At 46.5% G+C, this 22866-nt stretch overlaps 1 pseudogene; it reads left to right on the top strand.

Moving 5' to 3' along the window:
* The first annotated feature begins 5444 nt into the window (after positions 1-5444).
* The window catches only part of LOC147629128 (uncharacterized), a 28647-nt pseudogene continuing 11225 nt past the window's right edge, over positions 5445-22866 (top strand).

Below are 22866 nucleotides of genomic sequence, written 5' to 3' on the forward strand. Positions count from 1 at the left end.
TGGTGCCGGAGATGAATGGCCAAAAACCTTTGGACATCATCTTGTACTTGACAAGAACTTGCCAAGTGTGGAAGCCCTCTCCTGAGAACTTCTTAATTTGGGTGTTTTCCTTTGACATTGGGTATTGAAGGGGGATTACAAGAGTGTAATGGGCTGATTTATGAAGAAGAAAACCAAAAAATTTGTGATGTTTTGGCTTAAGTAGAAAGAGAATGGCTTATGAGAGTGCAACAACCCTTAATCAAGCCAAGGATGTTGCATAAAAAGAGATTAAGATGATTAAGCTTATGGTTTAGCACTTAGGGTTTGTGCCCAACCACTAATTCTAATGGAGATGAGCTTCATTAGTATCAAAGAACACTTTCTTTGGTGATTAAGATCACCGTTAGTGTTTAGCAACACTATTAGTGCTTAAGGACACATTTTTAGCATCTAATGATACTTGCATTGGTGATTAGATTAACCATTAGTGTTTAAGAACACTCTTAATGTTTAGAAACACTCTTAATGTTTAGAAACACTCTCAAATGGCTCCCCTTTGTTGGATTGGTTACATCGTTAGTGTTAATTAACACTATTAGTGTTTATGAACACTATCATCAAGCTTTTGAAGAAGCTTTCATGGAAAAAACAGGAGCAGCTGGTCTTTTGCTTCTAGCGTGCACGACGACGAGCAGCCATTGAGCCTGATTTCTTGGCTGTAGAACCTTGAGGCTTAGGGCTTCAAAAGCCCTAAGCTAATGTGGCTTATAGTTGCACACAATAGGCGTATAGCTGTACGAACTCCAGCGCTGTGTAGAACTGTGCGCCGGCCTGCTCAGAACACAATGGTGTGGCTGAGAGAGGAGAAAACCTTCAATTGACTGTGCGTTCCTAGTTGGAAGCAAGCCAAGACATGGCAAATTTTCTGGTTTTCTTCTTCATAAATCAGCCTGTTACACTCTTGTAATCCCCCTTCCATACCCAATGTCAAAGGAAAACACCCAAATTAAGAAGTTCAGGAGAGGACTTCCATACTTGGCAAGTTCTTGTCAAGTACAAGATGATGTCCAAAGGTTTTTAGCCATTCATCTCCAGGACTAAGGTTATTTATCGAACTAAGGCTGAAGATATTAAAGATGATGAGAGGGCACAAGCCATCATCATGCTCCATCTTGACCTCTTTTCTTCATCAAGACAAGATTGAATGACTCCTTCAAGGGTGGGATTAGGTATGTTCTTCAAGGTGGTGACTAAGGTGGTTCTTCCGCTCCCTCCTGCTCGCGCTGCAGCCTGTACGCTCACCCCTTCCCTGCCTCCTATCTGCCCTCGCCTCTTCCCCGCCTCTACTCTTTAGCACCCCCCCGCATCTGCTCTCTATCGCCTGTGCCCCCTCGCCAGTACTCATTCGCGCCATCCCCTCCCCGCCTGTGCTCTATCGCGCCCCCCCTCCCCCCTGCTTCTACTCGTTCATGCCAGCCCCCCCTCCACTGCTCTCTTTATTCGTGCCAGCCCTCCCTTGCTCCGTCTCTCTTCTGCCCCCCCTGCCCTTGCCGCCTGTATTTGTAATCCCCTCCCCTCTTTTTCTTTTCGACCCCTTTGTTCTCCCCCTCCTCCGCCGGTCCTCGCTCCGACGTTTCGCCCCCCTTTGTTCTCCCCCTCCCCCTTTGTTCCTCGCTCCGACGTTTCGCCCCCCTTTGTTCTCCCCCTCCTCCGCCGTTCCTCGCTCCGACGTTTGTGCAACTCGGTTCCTGCAGGGTTTTTCATTTACGCTTCGCCTTCGACAAAGCTTCAGACACTAATGGAGGCTCCTCCCGCCCCACCTCAGAGGGACTCTTCCGCAGCCCCCCCGCCCCCTGACCATCAGGATTTCTCTTTCGCTAGAAGAGGAAGCGAGCCTTGCCGTGCAGAGGTGGAACGCCTCCAGGCACATTCCACCATCTGCCATATAGTTGGCACTCCCGCAAAGGGGAGATCCGGGATCTTCTCTAGGCCTACCTTCTCGCAGATGTGGGCAAGATCCTGGACGTTCAGCTACTGGGCCGCAGGAACTACCAGATCGAGTTCGAGACAGCCTAGAGCATGGCCCAGGTCCTAGCCATGAGTCCCCTGGACATCAGGGGCGCTCGGGCCGTCTTCAGACCTTGGCAGCATGGCTTTGACCCAGCAGCGCGGCCGAGCAGGGAGAGCACCTTTTTCATGTCACAATTTGCTTCCCTAGACTCCGCCGCGAGCACCTTCCGCTCCTTTCTAGGATAGGGGCATTGGTGGGCTCGATGCTTGAGACTGGCCCCACAGCAGCTTCAGTGGTGGCTAGAGCAGCTGGCCTACCTTCAGTCAGGGTTTTGGTTCCTAACATCTCCTCCCTTCCGAAGGTCATTCAGCTACGTAGGATGGGGGGATGGATTGATCAGAGAGTGGAGTTCTCAGGGCTCCTGAACCAGTGCTTTATATGCAGGCAGGTCGGTCACCTGGCCAAGGCTTGCCCTCGCAGGAGACCCCAACCTTCACCACAGTAGGCAGGCCCGCGATGGCCCGCCCACAGATGCGGCTCGACAGGCAGCCTCCGGGACACCTGCTCAGCCCACGGAGACCTCAGATTGGAAGCCTAGATAGGGGCGCCGTAGAGGGAGACAGCCACAGCAGAGCAGGCCCAAAGGCCGATGGAGTATCACTGGGTTCCAGTGAGGAACAATTTTGCTCCCCTCCAAGAGGAGACCCTAGCGTAGCCTGAGGATCTGGAGCTGTCGGCACCCCCTCCTTCGCCCCCGTCCCCCCCGCTTCCGCCTTTGCCTCCTCGTGTTCCCACTCCGATTTTGTCAGCGGCTCCTTCCCCACCCCCTTCTCCCCCCCCTCCCCCTCCGCTCGCCTTAGCTCCCCGGGAGGCCCTGGCAGTACCCTGGTGCTCAAATTTGTAGCCGCTCGGATGGGGACTATTCTCCATCCAAGCCGCTTGCGACGAAGGCCTGCCGTATGGCTGAGACAGCCTCCACCTCAGCAGGTCATCCATGAGGATCATCTCATGGAATGTACAGGGCCTTGGCGGCGCACACTATGTACGCTATCGTGGATGCTTGAGGCAGGAGCTTCAGAGATGCCTGATTGGGGGCAGTATTGATATTCTAATGATGCAGGAGCACCATTTGAGTGAGAGTAGGATTCGGAGATATGGATCCGTGATGCCTGGCAGATGGGACACATTTTGGTCTGCAAGGTTTGGCCCCTTGGGTGGGCAGGGAGGAGTATGTATGGTCATTGTAGATGCATGGCGGTAGGCCATTGTGGATCGCGGGGTCATTGTGTTGGGTAGAGCACAGTATGTTATTCTGAGGATGCATGATGAGTAGGGACTCATTGAGCTCAGCTCTTTTTTCCACGCTGTAGCCTTGACACGGCTGGGAGAGACACGAGAGCGGGAGCGCCGCTTGAGGCGCAGCCTTGCTTCGCTCCAGCGCCTTCAGGAGCAGTAGCCTACATGTGAGTGGGCGGCATCCCAGCTAAGCCAGGCACGCCAGGAGGTTAGAGAGGTAGAGGAGCAGAGACATGAGTCCTACTATCATTGCCAGGCCTCATAGTGGATGCAGCTTGGTGAGAGAGTGACTGGGAGTTCTTTGAGATTACCGAACCCCGCCGCCATGCTCGAGCAGGTGTACGCAAGCTCAGGAGACAGGACGGCTCGTTAGCCGCCATGCTCAAGCAGGTGTACGCGAGCTCAGGAGACAGGATGGCTCGTTAGCCCCACTGAGCCCGGGGAGATTAGAGCCATTGCCACTGAGTTCTATAGAGACCTGCTCTCAGCGGAGCCAGCCATGGAGGCACGTGATGCTTGCAGACAGACTGTGTGGGCCCATGTACAGAGGAGGGTCACAGATCATATGCGCACAGTTGTGGGTGAGCCTCTTTCAGAGGATGAGCTAGTTGAGGCTTTGAGGGTCCTTTAGCGCCATAGTTGCCCTGGGGAGGACGGTTTGACGGCATCCTTTTTTATGCGTTATTGGGACATTTTGGGGCCAGGCCTCCGCAGGGGCTTTCAGTATGTTTTGGACACTGGGGTGATGCCACAGAGCTTTTCAGAGGGCTTGATCTTTCTTATCCCCAAGGGGGAGGGAGTGTCTGATGATATTCGGCAGTGGAGACCTATTACGATCCTCAATACTGTCTACAAGGTCCTGGCCAAGGCCTTGAGTTTGAGGATCCAGCCCTTCCTTGGGGAGTTGATTCATGCTACCCAAAAAGGATTCATCAAGGAGCATAGTATCCTTGACAACATTTTCACCTTCTGGGAGGCGACGGCTCGAGCTAGATTTCTCGGCGAGGACCTGGTCGTTATGCTTCTCGACTTTGAGAAGGCATACGATAGAGTCGATTGGGGTTTCCTAGAGGGAACTATACTTTTCCTGGGTTTTGAGTCAGTCTGGATTCGAGGGGTGGCGGCTCTATATTCCACAGCCCGTAGCCAGGTGCTAATGGGCAGGAGGACGGGGGCCGAGTTTTGAGTTGACCAGATCAGTCCGTCTCAGGGATGCCCTCTCGCCCCGTTTCTTTTTCTCTTCTTTGCTGAGGCCATGAGTATGTATCTGACACAGCAGAGGAGGTTGGTTTGAGAGGACTCTAGCTCCCAGTCCGGGGAGAGGACCTGCTCGATTCTGAGTTTGCTAATGACACGGGATTATTTTTGCATGGCCAGGAAGCCAATCTTCAGAGGGCAGAGCAGTCGCTACAGGTTTTTGGGACAGCTTCAAGAGCATTGATCAATTGGCGCAAGACAGTGGCCTTTTGGATCAGTAGCGCTCCCACTCCGGCATGGAGCCCAGACCCGAGTTTTAGATGGATTCCTCCTGGCACAGCAGTGCGGTATTTGGGATGCCAGATTGGACTTGATCTGTCACCTGAGCAGCAGATCGCCCCGCTTCTTCTGAGTATTCGGAAGAAGATTTTATATTGGAGTACAGCTCGGCTATCCTTGGCTGGGAGGGTGGTGGTGACAAATCAGGTGCTTCTAGCGACCATGTGGTAGATTACGTGTTGATGGATCTTCTCGAGCTCTTGCATCAGCCAGGTAGTACAGAGGCTGATCAAGAACTTTCTTTGGTCTGGGCAGGACGGTCAGCCAGCCCGGGCTAAGGTTGCTTGGGCAGTTATTACTCTTCCACTGGCCCAAGGAGGCTTGGGCATTATAGATCCAGTTGATCAGAGTAGAGCCTTATTGGGGAAGCTTATTGTTTGGGGGCTGCTTCCAGCGCGCTGAGCCTTGAAAGGAGCTTCTTTTTCAGCGACTGCTCTGCAGGCTAGGGCTCCTCTAGCAGGGGGCACTTGGGCACCAGAGATACGATGGATCTTCATAGAGATAAGGAGGATAGGCCTCAGTAGAGGACTTTCTCAGAGACCTCCTACTTGTGATGAGGAGCGGGCCAGACAACCGCTCATATGGAGCCCTGCGGGCGGTACGCACTGAGCAAGGTCATATGCTGGGCTCTCGGCCTCATCTAGCCTAGGGACCATTGGCGCAACAAGCCCAACACGCAGTTTTGGAGACTGGTAGGCCTTTTGCAGTCTCCCAGAGGAGGTCCAGGTGGAGAGGCTGAGTCACTTCAGAGGGGGGCTGATTATGCGGGATGACATTCAGGAGGCACTCACTGAGGAGTGGTTCATGCCTTTCGAGCTAGCGGCCCCACGATGGATGGGAGCCTTTACACAGTTGGAGATCTTGATTGCTGTCAGAGCTTGCACTGAGGATGGTAGATGCCTCTACTATGAGATCCAGGATGAGAGCAGACTTCAGAGAGTGGAGGCGGAGTCGCCTTTGGTTACAGAGTGCATCTTTTAGAGGATACGGGTAGTGGCCGCCGCTTCCCGGAAGTGGCATATTGATCCAGACCCTGCAGATGTGGACTCTGATTGGCACATTTGGGCATATGATGCGCGCCCTTTGGCCCGGCTCCAATGGGACCCTGGCGAGTACGAGTGGCATGATCCTTATGCGTCCCCCGGGGCCACAGAGATTACCTTTGTCCAGTACACTGTTCGGTTGGGGAGGCATATTCTCTACGAGGAGGATGGTCTCTCCAGCCGCCCACAGTGGAGCATTGGCGGTTTGCAGGGACTCTCACAAGAGTTCCTGGAGGATTTTTGGACCAGGCTCTGGGCTAGTCGACAAGCACGCAGGATCTCGACTTTTCAGTGGTGGGCTGGTTGCCCATATGAGCTCTGCAGTTGGCACCTGGCTTGTCTACAGTGGTCTTCCGGTGGTTGGAGACACAGAGACACTGCCTATGGGACTGTCCATAGGCGCAGTAGATTTGGCTGAGGATGCTGCGCATTTTGGTCCCCCTCTCTCCAGAGGGCATGTATACGTGGGGTGCCGCTACTTGGTCGACATCGTCAGGGCCTGCTCTGGGATACAAGATGAAGCAAGACACCCAGGCTAACAGATTCATTAGGGGCCAGCCTCGCCTTGTTCCTTCACCGGACTTCTCGTCTGTCGTTTGGACATAGGAGAGGGATCTACAATGGGAGCTCCTCAGCAGCCTCACCATCTGGTTCACCTGGAGAGCCCAGTGTTTCAGGGCCTTTAAGGGGAGACTAGAGCCACCAGCAGAGACTGTTTGGGGGATTTGGCAGGAGCTGATCCACACCCTGTGCGGACAGTATGACCACATCCGAGGCGGATGCGGCGATCTTGCGGTGCCAGGCCTTCCACACCACTTGGCGCAGTGGCCCCTTCTATACGCTACACGCGAGAGTCCCCTGCTGGCATTACAGGCCACCTATTTGGCTTTTCCCCCCTCCTATTATATGATATAGCTCTCAGTTTTTTGTACTGATCTATGTACCCTCTTTGCACCTAGGGAGAGTCTCCCTAGCTGCCTTGATTGGATCTCTGCTCTGCCTTCTTATGAGCAAGAGAGGTTTTTTTGTAGCCTAGTGGGCGGGTTTTTTTAAACTAATGAAAGGATCTTTTCTCGGAAAAAAAAAAAGAGAAAGAGAATGGCTAGAGTGCAACAACCCTTAATCAAGCCAAGGATGTTGCATAAAAAGAGATTAACATGATAAGCTTATGTTTTAGCACTTAGGGTTTGTGCCCAACCACTAATTCTGATGGAGATGAGCTTCATTAGTGTCAAAGAACACTTTCTTTGGTGATTAAGATCACTGTTAGTGTTTAGCAACACTATTAGTGCTTAAGGATACATTTTTAGCATCTAATGACACTTGCATTGGTAATTAGATTCACCATTAGTGTTGAAGAACACTCTTAGTGTTTAGAAACACTCTGAAATGGCTCCCCTTTGCTGGATTAGTTATATCGTTAGCATTAATTAACATTATTAGTGTTTATGAACACTATTATCAAGTTTTTGAACCCATGTACTGTTGAGAGGCATATGTAAATCCTCTCTCATGCGGGTGTATCCATGACCACATATCTTGTTTCAAAACTTGATTGGCAAACACATTCCAGCTGAGGCTCTGTAGAACCTTGAGGCTTAGGGCTTCGAAATCCCTAAGCTAATGTGGCTTATAGTTGCACACAGTAGGCGTATAGCTGTATGAACTCTAGCGCTGCAGAACTTTGCACCGGCCTGCTCAAAACACAATGGCGCAACTGAGAGAGGAGAAAACCTTCAATTGATTGTAAGTTCCTGAGCGCTCGGTGATGTGCTTCATCTTCCTAGTTGGAAGCAAGCCAAGACATGGCAAATTTTGTGGTTTTCTTCTTCATAAATTAGCCCATTACACTCTTGTAATCCCCCTCAATACCCAATGTCAAAGGAAAAGACCCAAATTAGAAGTTCTCAGAAGAGGGCTTCCACACTTGGCAAGTTCTTGTCACGTACAAGATGATGTCCAAAGGTTTTTGGCCATTCATCTTCGGCGCTAAGGTTATTTATCGAACTAAGGCTGAAGATATTGAAGACGATGAGACGGCACAGGCCAACATTATGCTCCATCTTGACCTCTTTTCTTCATCAAGACAAGATTGAATGACTCCTTCAAGGGTGGGATTGGGTATGTTCTTCAGGGTGGTGACTAAGGTGGGGTACACCTTCTTGACTGTTGTTAACAATCATCATGCTCCATCTTGACCTCTTTTCTTCATCAAGACACGATTGAATGACTCCTTCAAGGGTGGGATTATGTATGTTCTTCAGGGTGGTGACTAAGGTGGGGTACACCTTCATCACCAACCACTGCATCATCTTCATCCATTCTCGCATTCACTGATGCAAGTTGAGCCATAAGGCCCTTCAAATGAGAGATAAAGGCTCCAATGTTGTCTCCCTCTTTGAGCTCCAAGTTGAAAAAATCAATTTTAAGTGAGATCTTGGAATTCTTACCACGAGCTCCATAGAGCTTGTCAAGCTCATCCCATTTCTCCTTTAGCTAGTCCACATACATGGTGAATAAGAGCCTCATCAAGATGGAGCATGATGATGGCTTGTGCCCTCTCATCATCTTCAATATCTTCAGCCTTAGTTCGATCAATAACCTTAGTGCCAGAGATGAATGGCCAAAAACCTTTGGACATCATCTTGTACTTGACAAGAACTTGCCAAGTGTGAAAGCCCTCTCCTGAGAACTTCTTAATTTAGGTGTTTTCCTTTGACATTGGGTATTGAAGGGGGATTACAAGAGTGTAATGGGCTGATTTATGAAGAAGAAAACCAGAAAATTTGTGATGTTTTGGCTTAAGTAGAAAGAGAATGGCTTATGAGAGTGCAACAACCCTTAATCAAGCCAAGGATGTTGCATAAAAAGAGATTACGATGACAAGCTTATGTTTTAGCACCTAGGGTTTGTGTCCAAACACTAATTCTAATGGAGATGAGCTTCATTAGTATCAAAGAACACTTTCTTTGGTGATTAAGATCACCGTTAGTGTTTAGCAACACTATTAGTGCTTAAGGGCACATTTTTAGCATCTAATGACACTTGCATTGGTGATTAGATTCACCATTAGTGTTTAAGAACACTCTTTGTATTTAGAAACACTCTGAAATGCTCCTCTTTACTACTGGATTAGTTATATTGTTAGTGTTAATTAACACTATTAGTGTTTATGATGAACACTATTATCAAGCTTTTGAAGAAGCTTTCATGGAAAAAACAGGAGCAGCCTGGTCTTTTGCTTCTAACACGAACGATGAGCAGCCATTGAGGCTGATTTCTTGGCTGTAGAACCTTAAGGCTTAGGGCTTCAAAAGCCCTAAGCTAATGTGGCTTATAGTTGCACAAAGTAGGCGTATAGCTGTACGAACTCCAGTGCTGTAGAACTCTTCATCAGAACACAATGGCGCGGCTGAGAGAGGAGAAAACCTTCAATTGACTATACGTTCCTGAGCACTCGATGATGTGCTTCATCTTCCTAGTTGGAAGCAAGCCAAGACATGGCAAATTTTTTGGTTTTCTTCTTCATAAATCAGCCCCTTACACTCTTGTAATCCCCCTTCAATACCCAATGTCAAAGGAAAACACCCAAACTAAGTTCTCAGGAGAGGGCTTCCACACTTGGCAAGTTCTTGTCAAGTACAAGATGATGTCCAAAGGTTTTTGGCCATTCATCTCCGACGCTAAGGTTTTTTATTGAACTAAGGCTGAAGATATTGAAGACGATGAGAGGGCACAAGCCATGATCATGCTCCATCTTGACCTCTTTTCTTCATCAAGACAAGATTGAATGACTCCTTCAAGGGTGGGATTAGGTATGTTCTTCAGGGTGGTGACTAAGGTGGGGTACACCTTCTTGACTGCTGTGAACAATCATCATGCTCCATCTTGACCTCTTTTCTTCATCAAGACAAGATTGAATGACTCCTTCAAGGGTGGTATTAGGTATGTTCTTCAAGGGTGGGATTAGGTATGTTCTTCAGGGTGGTGACTAAGGTGGGGTACACCTTTTGCTTTTAACAAAACAGCCCCCACTGCATCATCTTCATCCATTCTCGCATTCACTGATGCAAGTTGAGCCATAAGGCCCTTCAAATGAGAGATAAAGGCTCCAATGTTGTCTCCCTCTTTGAGCTCCAAGCTGAAAAAATCAATTTTAAGTGAGATCTTGGAATTCTTACCACGAGCTCCATAGAGCTTGTCAAGTTCATCCCATTTCTCCTTTGCAGTTGGAAGCTGGTCCACATACATGGTGAATAAGAGCCTCATCAAGATGGAGCATGATGATGGCTTGTGCCCTCTCATCATCTTCAATATCTTTAGCCTTAGTTCGATCAATAACCTTAGTGCCAGAGATGAATGGCCAAAAACCTTTGGACATCATCTTGTACTTGACAAGAACTTGCCAAGTGTGAAAGCCCTCTCCTGAGAACTTCTTAATTTAGGTGTTTTCCTTTGACATTGGGTATTGAAGGGGGATTACAAGAGTGTAATGGGCTGATTTATGAAGAAGAAAACCAGAAAATTTGTGATGTTTTGGCTTAAGTAGAAAGAGAATGGCTTATGAGAGTGCAACAACCCTTAATCAAGCCAAGGATGTTGCAGGGAGGACAGATTTGCCTTGATCATCCTGCGAGCTTGGGAGCTGTTGAGACTAATCCGTCGGTTTATCCAAAACCAAACCCGAAAAAACTTCCTTTACCCGAAAAGCACGGGCGATTCCACCAGGATAACTCTTTACTCTAATGTAGTCAAGACCATTACCGAACAAACTGATCCGACTGCACCTATAAAGGTACTCGGTCAGATCAAGGAAGAAACTTGTACTTGGATCATTGGGATCAACGCTTTTTTCCCCATCAAGAGGCACAGCCGTTGATTCCTATCCATAGAACAATTACTATCCGGGATTTACTTCATCTATCGTAATAACAGGATTTGAGTCTCGATTTACGGATCCATCAGTCCAGCCTAACCCCATCCAGTCCCATGGGTTAGCCAACCGCTGTAGTGATGCGATCCAACTAGCAATTTGGTTAGGTTTTGTCTCGGGTACCAAGGAAAAGAGTTCCAAGGTCCCCTAGCCGGAAGTTCATGCAAACATAAAACTAGTCATACCCAATATGAAATTGAAAGAGATTAAGATGATAAGCTTATGTTTTAGCACTTAGGGTTTGTGCCCAACCACTAATTCTGATGGAGATGAGCTTCATTAGTGTCAAAGAACACTTTCTTTGGTGATTAAGATCACCGTTAGTGTTTAGCAACACTATTAGTGCTTAAGGATACATTTTTAGCGTCTAATGACACTTGCCTTGGTGATTAGATTCGCCATTAGTATTTAAGCACACTCTTAGTGTTTAGAAACACTCTCAAATGGCTCCCCTTTGCTGGATTAGTTACATCGTTAGTGTTAATTAACACTATTAATGTTTATGAACACTATTATCAAGCTTTTGAAGACACACCCTTCTCCTACCCTTTTGCATGACCTTAGTCTTTTAATACGGAATATGCGATCCATCATTCTATTGAATGTAACCGGGGCATTTGTAAGACTAAAAGGCATAACAAGATACTCATAAAGCCCAAATGTTGTCCTGAAAGCGATTTTGTGTACATCTTCAGACACTATACGCACTTGATGATATCCACTCGTGAGATCAATTTGGCTAAAGCATGCCGATCCAATCCAACTTGTCAAGGATGTCGTCTATGCATGGAATCGAAAACCGATTCTTGATGGTAGCTTAGTCAAAGCTCTATAATCCACACACATACGAAAGGATCCATCCTTCTTTTTAACCAAGAGGACGGGTGAACAATATGGGGAACAGCTTGGCTGAACCAAACCCTTCTCAAGAAGCTCATTCACCTGCTTCATGCTCTTCTTCTCTTTTTGAGATGCACTTACACAATAGGCCAACCTACTAGGTGGTGAGCTACCGAGCACATGAGATCAATGCGATTATCTTTTGGTCGTATGGGTGGCAACTCATTTGGAAACTCATCAGCAAAACAATCATTGTGCTCTTGCAAGAATTTCAGCCTTACATACAATCATGTCTTTGCTATCATGTGAACTGTTGCCCTGCACATTAGGTTTTGATGCATTTGCATTATCAGGCTTCTTGTTTGGGCATGCCTTTGCAATATGCTCCGAGCTACCACAAGTAAAGCATTTCCCCTCACTCATATATGGCTTTTTCTGCTCTGAAGTGAGACCATAGTCTCTCAGTTTGAAGGGACGCTTCTTGCTAGTGTTATTTTCAGCCTTTGGACCATTTTTATCTTGGTTTTGGTCCTTTTTAGGTGGCTGTCCATTATTTTGTAGGTTTTGGACAGCCCTCTCTTTGCCTTGAAATGAGGGTTTAGCCTTATTGGATCTGCTCAATTTGAGTTCCAATTGCCCGGTGTGGCGATGGGGCTACGATTAGTTAGTGTAAGGTATGACCAAGATATATTTGTAGTCCCGCTTTGTATATGGGTTGCAATCCCGATTAAAACCTTCTCTTCCTTTCCGCCTCGGTGACATGCATAAATGGAGACACCTCCAAAATTTCTTTCCAAAACTTTTGTACATATGCATTTACCGATTCCCCCTCATTTTTCTTCACCCAATCCCACTTCATTGTTATCTCATTCAATGCATTGGGAGACAACAATTAAGCATAAAACCTCTCCTTGAACTCTTCCCATGATCTAACAGGATTTGGTGAGTGCTTCTCCGGTGAGCCACCAATGGGCGGCAGTGCCTTTCATGAACATGCTTACATGCCGGATCATGGATTTTTGAGTGAAATTCTCATCACTGAAAGCAATATCAAACTGGGCAATAAAAGCAAGTACCTTTGATGCATCATATTCCCCATGATATATGTCAAACTTCACAGTTTTGTCTCTGGCTTTGAAGTCACGAGACTTTTATGTGCCTGCATCTCAACATGTTTTTCCCCATGTTTGTCCATTGGGACAGCCCCTAAGACTGGCATCAATTTAGGACCAAAAGGTGATGCATAAGGCGTAGATACATGTGCCCTGTAAGTATGAGGCATGGCTGGCCCCTCAACATGCATTGATACATTTTCAGCCATAGCTTCTCCCTCACGAGCGCACTCGAAAGCATGAGTAGCATGAGAGAGATGTGGAATACCTGCACCAACAGAAAATTGCAGCCCATGTTGCAAGTGTTGTGCATGCACATTTTCAGCTAACAATGGCATTTGACATACATTTTGACCACTGCCATAGACATTGTATCCTTCACGGGCTACATAAGGTATTCCTGCATGGCATGAAGTCACTGATTGTTCCTCTCCCATAGCATGGATATTCATCCTCTTAGACATAAGTTCTTGTTTGGGCACCTGTGGGGATTCCAAGACATGTGGGATGGTTGCCTTTTCTGCATAGGCAACATTGGTGCGAGCCAAGTGTGCACGTGCTGCGCATCCCTCAGTTGCATGTGCAACTCTTGAGCAATCATTGTCATTGCATGATCCATATAAGATTCAACTTTCTTGGCCTTCAAACGGTCATGTATGAATGGATCCTCATGGCGGCGGTAGAGGTTCAATTCTTCTTATTGTGCATGGAGAAGAGCCTGCATACGAGTAAGTTCAGCCCTCAAGACTATGGACTCTTCTTCTTGCATCTTCTCTTTGCCACGGGACGGCTGTCCCACATATTCATGTTCCCTATTGTGCACCACATGAGTTTGCTCATCCTGTAAAGCATTGGAGGCATGCATTTCATTGTCCCTACCTCTTGTATTAGCATCTCCAACATTCATTGTATGGCTGTCCATAATGTTCTAAGTGTAGAGGTAGCTAGTGTTCACGGGGCGGTGATCCTCTCTCACGATAGAAGTGAAAGAAAACTGTATGCTCTGATACCAATGTAACTTGGTTGAACACAATGCTAATCAATACACTTAAATACACTAAGATTTGATGGACACTTGCTCAAATACAAGAAGTAAATTGCTGAATTGACAAGAGACACAAAAGGAGCCAGAACGGCCGATCCCTCCCTAAAATAAAGTATATTGATCTTGGGAGAATCAAGTACATAGTGTCAAGGGCATTTCTGACCAGATTTTCGTACCAATGCATATGAATACAGTATTGCAAACAAGTGATTGTTGTTGTAGACTTGCAATCCACACTACCCTCTCAAGTGCCCATGTTTCCTACCATCTGCTCTCTATTGTTCCACCAACACATGGTAGCAAAAGAGAGCATGTGGGACAAGAGAACACTACACAGGGTATGTGATCTTGTAATCCGGTTCATCTCTTCTGCTACTTGCTTCCATATTTAAGCATTAAAGCTTTCCAATTACAGGTAGAGTCGATGACAGTGGAAGTCTTTGTGATGGAAGTCCTTGGAGTGAAGAGATCTTTGATTTTTTGCATTTCTTCGTGAGACAAAAGACTTCAAGAGCATGAAAGGAACCTTGGGAAAGCTTCCCCTATGGTTCAACTTGAGAAAGGAGGGCTGAAATTAGGGTTTTCAGCAAAAAGACCAAAAATTACAGCAATAAAGAGAGCTATTTTGCTGAATTTCAGTCATTAGGAGTGTGTAGGAGAGTGATTAACATCCAGAAACACTCTTGGAAGCTTGAGAAACACCTTAGCAAGCTTGGAAATGGAGTTGGGAAGTAGAAAGTGCAAAAAATGCAGCCCAACAGCCCTCATGAAGGAGGCGCCAATCTCTAGAGAGAGGAGGAGGAGTGAGGTGGTGAGTTGTGGAGTAGTGTAGGTGGCAGGCAGGTGCTTTGTGGAGCAAGCTAGAGTGGACACATGGCTGGTTACTCCCTTTGTACAAATGGGATAAGGTCTGGGCGGTGGGCATTGGGTTATATCCACCTCAGGAAATCAGTGTGTGAACACCGAGCTGGTCATAATTTATAAGTGAGTTTTGGTCGCCCACCAAAACTTAATAAAGTGTGTACACACTCACTTATAAATTAGTGCTAACTCCTAAGGCTAGATTTATGACCAATACTTACCACCTATCACATGCCACATAGCCATGTCAGTAGACAATTTCACACGCACGGTTCGCGGGCGGGCGTCCCCTTACCCGAAACTACACATTGATCAAGCAAGCATGAAAACATCATGCAATTTCAATTACAAGCAAGCACATAAAGATGCTATGCAATGGTATGGACAATCCATGTTCATGTGTGAGACTATACCAAAATAGACGTGCTCTAGGCAAGTACACGAGGTACGAGACCCAATGGAACACCAATCCACCAAGCATTTACAGGCATGTACACGCAGGCACAAGTCGCCAACGAAAAGCCAAGTCCATAGTATCACATGAGTGCAATCAATCCCCGGCATATACAACTGCCATGGACACCAGTCCAATGTACATACATGATAAGAAAGCACGGGTGGACCAATTGAGTGGCCAAATGGTGACACCATCGCCTAGAGTTTTGAGGACGCTCGGGCTTCCTTTTAGTGCCCTAAACAATGTCCCACAAACCCTTGTGGATGAACCGAATCTGCATCTGAAGCTTCCAATGAGCATAGTTGGGTCCTTTCAACTTGTCATCCTTGTTCGTACAAGGGGAAGCCATATCCACAACAGCAAAGAACAAATCTCAGCTCTCAAACACTTCTCTCAAGTGCTTTCCAATGAATCAAGGCACCAGGAACAATTACCCCCCTCTCAAACCGTAGAGAGAAAGAGGCGGGACAGCAGCAAAACAGTCCAAGATCCACCGCGAGCCTCCTACCGGAAGGGCAAGGACTTGTGGAGGAAGAAGACAGTGTAGAGCCACTTGTCTGGCAGCACCACGAGCAATAAATGCACCACCAACAGATGTTGTAGAAGAAAACATAGCCACAACTCCACCTTTTGCCTCTGTAGAAGAAAATGTAGCCACGTAAACTGGTCGGATTGCCTCTGTAGGAGAAAATGCAGCCACCAAAACTAGCCGACAGAGCAAATAGCAGGCTGGCTGGACCTGAAAACGCCGCACTGTTGGTAAACGCGGCCACTTGTTGTCACAGATCTGCAGCCGCGAGAGAGATGGAGAAAAATGCACAACAAAAAGAGAGAAAGGCGGGCAGATTTGCAGAGTTTTGGAGCAGGCTGGACCTAAGCGTATGATACCATGAAGGAGATAGCACATGCGAAAGCATAAACAGTAAACATATCAGAGAGTGCAAAGGAGATTGAGAGAGTTTGACAAGATCACCTTTTATAACAGCAGCAGTAAAGCTTTACAATGGCAATGGCTAGCAACTCAGTGTTGAACTATGTACAAGGGAAATGGATGAAAGAGTGAATAATGGGGAACTCCTTATACAGTGTAGGAGGAAGCTGGCCGACTGCCTCTACTAGGGCTGGCCAACTGGCCCTGGACAAATAAATAGGAGAAAAATCTAATAAAATCCCAAATAAATAGTAAAGCCCCAAAACACTGAGATGCACAATTCTAACATATGGTGCACACCTCCATTGGGAAAGCACCCTTTGAGATTGTTTATGGCAAGGTGGTGCTTCCACTTATCCTTCGCACACAAGGATGAAATCTTTGTTGCAAATGAGTATGTTAGAGATCTGGATACAACTTTCACATAGGTACAGACAGCCATACAAAGAACTCAGGAAAAGCATAAGAAAGCTACAGATAAACATTGCAAACAAGTGGATTTCAAAGAGGGTGATTGGGTGCTTCTCAAGTTTGAGAAGGCACGCCTTCGGAAGCAACCTGGCAAGGAAGGCAAGTGCCCAAAGTTGTCTCCCAGGTACTATGGGCCATTCCAAGTGTTGGAACGGATTAATAAGGTGGCTTTCAGGCTTGCTTTGCTTGAGCACTGTCGCATGCATAATGCTTTTCATGTTAGCCTCCTCAAGAAATATGTGGGTCTTGAGCCGCTTGAACCGGTTATTGAGGACCAACCCAAAATTGATGAGCTTGAAGAAGTGCTCCGGAACACATTGTGTTTCAAAAGGAATGGAGAGCTATTGGTGGCAAGCTTATTCGTAGGTTGCTTGTGAAGTTTAAGAACTACCCTCCTCTAGATGCGAAATGGGTAGATGAAGACTACTTCAAGGATTATCCGGATCTTCTACAGGTTTATTTGGCCACTTTTCAGTTGCCGACAAAAACTGATTAGAAGCCGGGGAGAATTTCATATTTCTAACTACATGTGGAAGGATTTAGATCCTAGTGTGAGCTCCTAGCATGGTTTGTTACATGTGGAAGGACTACATAGAAGGATTGAGATCTTGGTGTGATCTCCTGGCATGATTTGTTACATGTGGAAGGGCTCCATGGAAGGATTGATATCCTGGTGTGAGATCCTAGCATGGCTCAGTACATGTGGAAGGGCTTCATGGAAGGGTAGATACCCTGGTGACAGTTCTTGGCATGCTACTGAAGTCTCATGGAAGGGTGGACACCCTGGTGAGCATTCTGTATACTCGTATGGGCGGTGTTCGAGACGAGTTCGGTACAAGATGAATAAGTTGGGAGATGGAATCTAGAATATTATGCATAAAGCACTTGTGTGCGTTTTTACATGCATGAATGACTTTTCTTGGCTGCCTGGACAATGCCTAGTATTTCTGCTTGTGATTGTCCATGGGCTCCAGGGACACCTGGAAACCCTGTGGACGCGTGTGTGCACACTTGTTTGGGACTCAGGTGGTGGTCTTATGTGTTTTGCGGATGGTAAGTGACCCCAAACTCAATTTATAGCTTATATTTTTTTATACTAAGGTTTATGAGTGCAGGTGTTCACATACACTTAAATTTGGGCGGACAAATTATAAAGTGTTCACATATACTTAAGTTTGGGTGGTCAGTTTATAAAGTGTTCACATCAAGAGGATCAATTTTTAGTATAAACTTGGCCATTACTCAAAGTGGGCAGCCCACCAAGCAATAATAGCTCCACGAGTTGCTAGTCTGGGAGGGGGGAGGCCAAAAGCAGCTAGGCGCCTCCTTTCCAACTGTTTTTGGAGGTGGAACACCCTAGGACTTCACACAGGTGTCAGTTTGGCATGCACAACTCCTCCCAAGGGCTGGTCGACTCCTCCCATGCGTTGATTTATGGCTGCTTGCCTCCATAGTTGCTCTCAGATAAAAGCAATTTCTCTCTTCCTTGAAGCAGGCGACCGCTTCTGGCTTCTCTATACAGGGCTGGTCGACTGCTGTACAGTAGGTTTTCGGGCTGAGTTTTGATGCTCTGAATGATCAGCAAGTTTTTGGGCTAATTTTTGATGCTTTGAAGGCTCAGGGTTCAAGGCAAACAACTGGGCACCCATATCATCTCTTGGGGTGAATTGGACAGCATGTTTGTGGGCTAAAAAACAGTGCTGTTCAGTCCAATTCAGCGGGGTTCTTTGCGAGACAAATTCAAAGGTAAACAGTATCTAAACCTATGTGAAGCCTGTGGTTCTCAGGATGGAACCTTCGGGTGGCCAGAGTTAGGGTTTTCATGGCTGGTTATTCGGGACAGCACTACTACTAGAGAGGGTGTGATCACGTACTAGAGTATGGTTGTGCCCGAGGAACTCTTGGAAGGCTGAGATTTAGGTCTCAGGCAATTGTTTGATTTGTTTTCATCATATTCTGGATGTATCTGATGCCATCCTAAAGAGTGTTTACTCTCTGGCACCCATTCTCTTGTAGTGGAACACTCTGTTGGTAATAAAGATACCTCCCGTGGGGGGGGGGGGGGGGGCGGGGCGGGGCGGTTGGCCCAACTTCAGCCCCTCATGCTGTGTTTTGTGTAGGTTTTCATATTGTTGTTTCAATGGTTTCAAAGTATGATTATGTATTGTTAGATGATATGTATTATGCCATGATGTTATGTATAGGATAAGGTTTTCTATGCACACGCCGTGACAATAGGTCTAGGAGGTGATTGCAAAACCAAGTGAGAAGCGTAACCAAATACTTTATTCTTGCTATCACAATCTCTTGCCAAATATGAGAAACAAAATCCAATTAAGGTCTTGCCCAAGGTGTAGGTGATGCCGTACCCATGTGTACCTTGAGGGAGCACTATATAGAACTGTCTATAATTAATAGCTATGTATATCCGAGAGGGAGCAATACATGGCACTACATGTCTGTTTTACATGAATCAGTCATATAGGCGCTCTGAGGCAGTGCTCTATTGCAATGTATATATATGCTTCATATCAGTATATATAGCATCTTGAGGGAGTGTTGTATAATGGTCCGAGGAAGTGCTATATAGCACTAAATATCAGTATATAGCACTGTCTATTACCATGTATATAGCAGCTTGAGGGATTGTTATATAGCGCCTCTATGTTGCCTCTATGATTTATAGAAATATTGTTGGGTAGGAGGGTAGCTAGCCTGCACACACACACACAAGCTCAAGCACAGAGAATTGTGAGAGTGCTAGAAAAGATGTCCTCAATAATAATAAAATGAAAGTACAAATGAGTACTAGAAAGCCTAGGGCTAAGTGCCCAACACACAAGAGTGTGTTCACACGGGAAAAAAACCTGTGTCCAGCCACAAGGAAAAAGTGCCCGCCGTGAGTAAGCTAAGTTCACACCTGAACTGGCCAAGAGTGGCTTGGTGGACATAACCAACAAACCCCCCTCAAGTGAACGGTGTGAACGGGTAGCAAGGTGATAAAGCTGTGAATGTTTCCCTGCACTATGCTCCACAATAAGAGTGATCAAGAGAGATCACGATGGCAAAGATGAACTCCAATGCCAATGGGAAAAGCAAGCACTATATGACAGGGAAAATGAGAAACCCCAATGTCATAGTGCTAATGGTAGAGCACAGTAGTACATAAACGCATCACCTGAAATGCATGTCAAAGATCATGTGGACATCAACTGCGTCAAATCAAGAGGCATCGTATAATAACCCCCCTGAAGGCAGGCATCCAAATGCCAAACTAAACTGCATGTAATTCACATCAATGACAACAAGAGAACAAAGCATAGCTCTGTAACTGCACCAATGATAAGCATAAGAAGGTGTAGCATTATACGCATGTGTAAAGGCAATAGGATCCAAAAGTCATGCCTGTGAAACATGCAATGTAAGCTGCAAGAGAGAAACTCATCAATGGAGGGTCCGATGAGGAAAAATCAGCAATGGTAGGGCTGATAAAAATAAAAATTCAGCAATGGGGAAAGCTGAAAATCGGGAGAAAAAGTGGGGGCTCAGGGTGGGCATCAACCAATGCTATGAGAGGATGGATAAACTCTCAATGATGCCATGATCAATGGCATGTATGGCAAGTGTAAAGATGCATAATCCCACAATAAGTAATATACATGTGACATGTCAAAACCATGAGGGCAAGCCAACACTGGCCAGGTGTGTATAAGGCACTCCCAGTAAACATCACATGTGAGAAAGTAGCAATGTCAATACTATCAAAACAATGGACACACCATAGAGGAATGCAGGAAGCGTATTGAGAGTGAAAAAAAGAAGAAGCTGGTATCTTCTTCCATAGGTGTAGATCAGGCCAATTTGGCTACACATGTATCAGCCTTGACCATTACATCTTCATCACCTTCTGATGCCGTTGCTTGTGATGACTATGCTCTATAGTCAGTACTTGGTATGCATTGTCTGTCACATGCATTTCAGGGGGGTTTTACTTGCCCACATGCAGTTGATGATGCGTCATGGTCACTTATGCTTGTCTATGCCGCCAGCGCGCTCTTATGTGATGTCTACTTGAGATGCCTTTTATGCTGTTTTCCCTTGTAGCGGGTATTGCAATAATTACAGTGCTTTTTCTTTTTAGGCTTGTCCTCTGATTTGGGAGGATCCGATGGACTAGGTTTAGGCCCAGATCGATTCCCACAAAAGGGAGAAGCTATTGCTGACTCAGCAGACATCATGTTGTTCCTGTTGAAATGTGATTGCTCTTCACTAAGCAAGAGAGTCACAAGGTTGTCAAAAGTGATCGCATTAGGTGACTGCTAGCCAACAACAACAAAGTGGTGCCAAATGTCTAATAAGAGTCAGGCAAATTACGCAAGACTGTCTGAACAAGATAGCCATCTATCAAGACCTCATCAATGTTAATGAGCTGCTCTCGAAGGTCTTTCACACGCATAAGGTACTGATCAATAGAGTCATCTTCAAGCATGCGGTCAAGCTTGCCCCAAAGGTAAGCTACACAAGCCTCATTGCGACCTGAATACGCCGCCGCCAAGGTATCCCAAGCACCCTTTGCAGTGGTGCAAGAACGAATGTGCGAAATGATATGCCTGAGAGCAATCAACGCATAGGCCTCAGTATCTAAAACCGGCCTTCAGACACTTGATGGGCGGTGAGCACAATTTAATCACACTTAAAACTCTTTATGAACTGGAATAATAAACTTGGAGAAGAAGAAGAAAAATAAGTGGAGCTAAAGCACTCCTACACAAGAGACCAATAGGCCCCAAAGCATGGCGCCCCCGCAAGTATTTATTTATCACTTGAAGTCGGCGTAGCCCTTGTACATTTTTCGAGAAGAAATCTCCTTGCTTCATGTAGAGGAGTCTTCTTGAAGCTTTCACCCATATTTTTTGTGTGTCATACAAGAGCCTTGGCCCCCTTTTTATACAAGTTTGGGGTGAAAAGCAAAGCTTTTCCCCCCTTTTAAAAAAAAACTTCTACGAGTGCTTTTCTCTTTTTCTTTTTCTTTTTTAAAAAAATTTACATGGCGAATGCGTTGTTGATTCCATGCAACTTTCTCTCTCTTCGCGATTTGTTGCTCGACGTCTCTCTTTGCGTTTAGCTGCTCGGCAGCTTTTTCTCTTGCTTTTTGGGGATTTGCCACTGACCTGTGCGCCGGCTCGCCATCCAGCATAGCCTGCAGTCCAACCACCTTTTCCAACGTGGCAGCACCTCTGCAGTCAGCCGCATGTTCCACGTCAGCCGTACAGGCTGTGCTGGCAGAGCTGACCGGCTATCGCTGCGCATGGCTTCTACTCGGCTACACTTGCAGGGCTGCTACCTGCCTGTAGTCAAGGTTTAGGGTTTAGGGTTTAGGGTTTATAGGTGGGGAGAGCTGGCCAACTAGAACTGCATAAGCTGGCCGACTGGACATCTATAGCTGGCCAACTGGGAAAAAACCATCCAGGCTGGTAAAAATCCCATAAAAATATAAAAAATAAGGGTGGTCAGCCCACAATCAAGGGCCATGCAAAAGGGACCAAAAGGACACCAGAAATGGGCAGAAACTGGGGATGAATGTGCTAACAGGGCAGAGGAGGATCATCAAGTAACTGACAAATCTAAACGAGGGCAGACACTTCCACACGTTCACTACCTCATTTAGGCCGTTGTTTCTTCTTCGTTCCGGAAGATTGGCCAAATTCAACCTCAAATGTGACCTGAGCGACATTGGCCAAGGGGCGGGATGCGGTGTAAGAAATGACCAATCAAACATCTCTTCTGGGGTGGCAAAGGAAACTGACCGAGGAGGGGGTGCTTGAGTGACTTGACCACTAAGAGGATCTAGGCCATTTCGTACCAATGCCTTGTTGCTAGTTCCTTGGTGGGGAACCCTGCAGTGTACGTGCTGGATTATTATCCCCTCGTGAGACCGCCAATTTGGGACATTGCTACCACCTTGGTTGTTTTGGCGATTCGAGTTAGTGGTGTTGGGATTGTTACCTCTATTTTCCTTGGCTTTAATGCCACACTCATCATGAACATGTCCACGCATTTGGCAACAAGTACAGAATCTATTCTTTTTGGGAATATTTAGCTAGTAGGGAGTTGGTGTTGTGGCAGGGTTTTTGGGATCAGTATTATCGCCTTGAGGTTTGCCTTGATTACCTGAGTTGTTGTTCTTTGCTACCTTTTTTGAGTAGAGGTGGTATTGGAGTCTGGACACAAGGGCCCTCTCTTGAGTAGAGGAGAAAGAGGAAGATTTCTTGGGATGAAACTCGTCACGCAAACAAAGCAAAGCGCAGGAGTTGGCACTCACACTCATATAGGTTAGGCATAAGTTCT

The sequence above is a fragment of the Cibotium barometz genome, chromosome 18 (genome assembly GCF_041138505.1).
Source record: "Cibotium barometz isolate CiBa-2024 chromosome 18, ASM4113850v1, whole genome shotgun sequence".
Taxonomy (NCBI): Eukaryota; Viridiplantae; Streptophyta; class Polypodiopsida; order Cyatheales; family Cibotiaceae; genus Cibotium; species Cibotium barometz.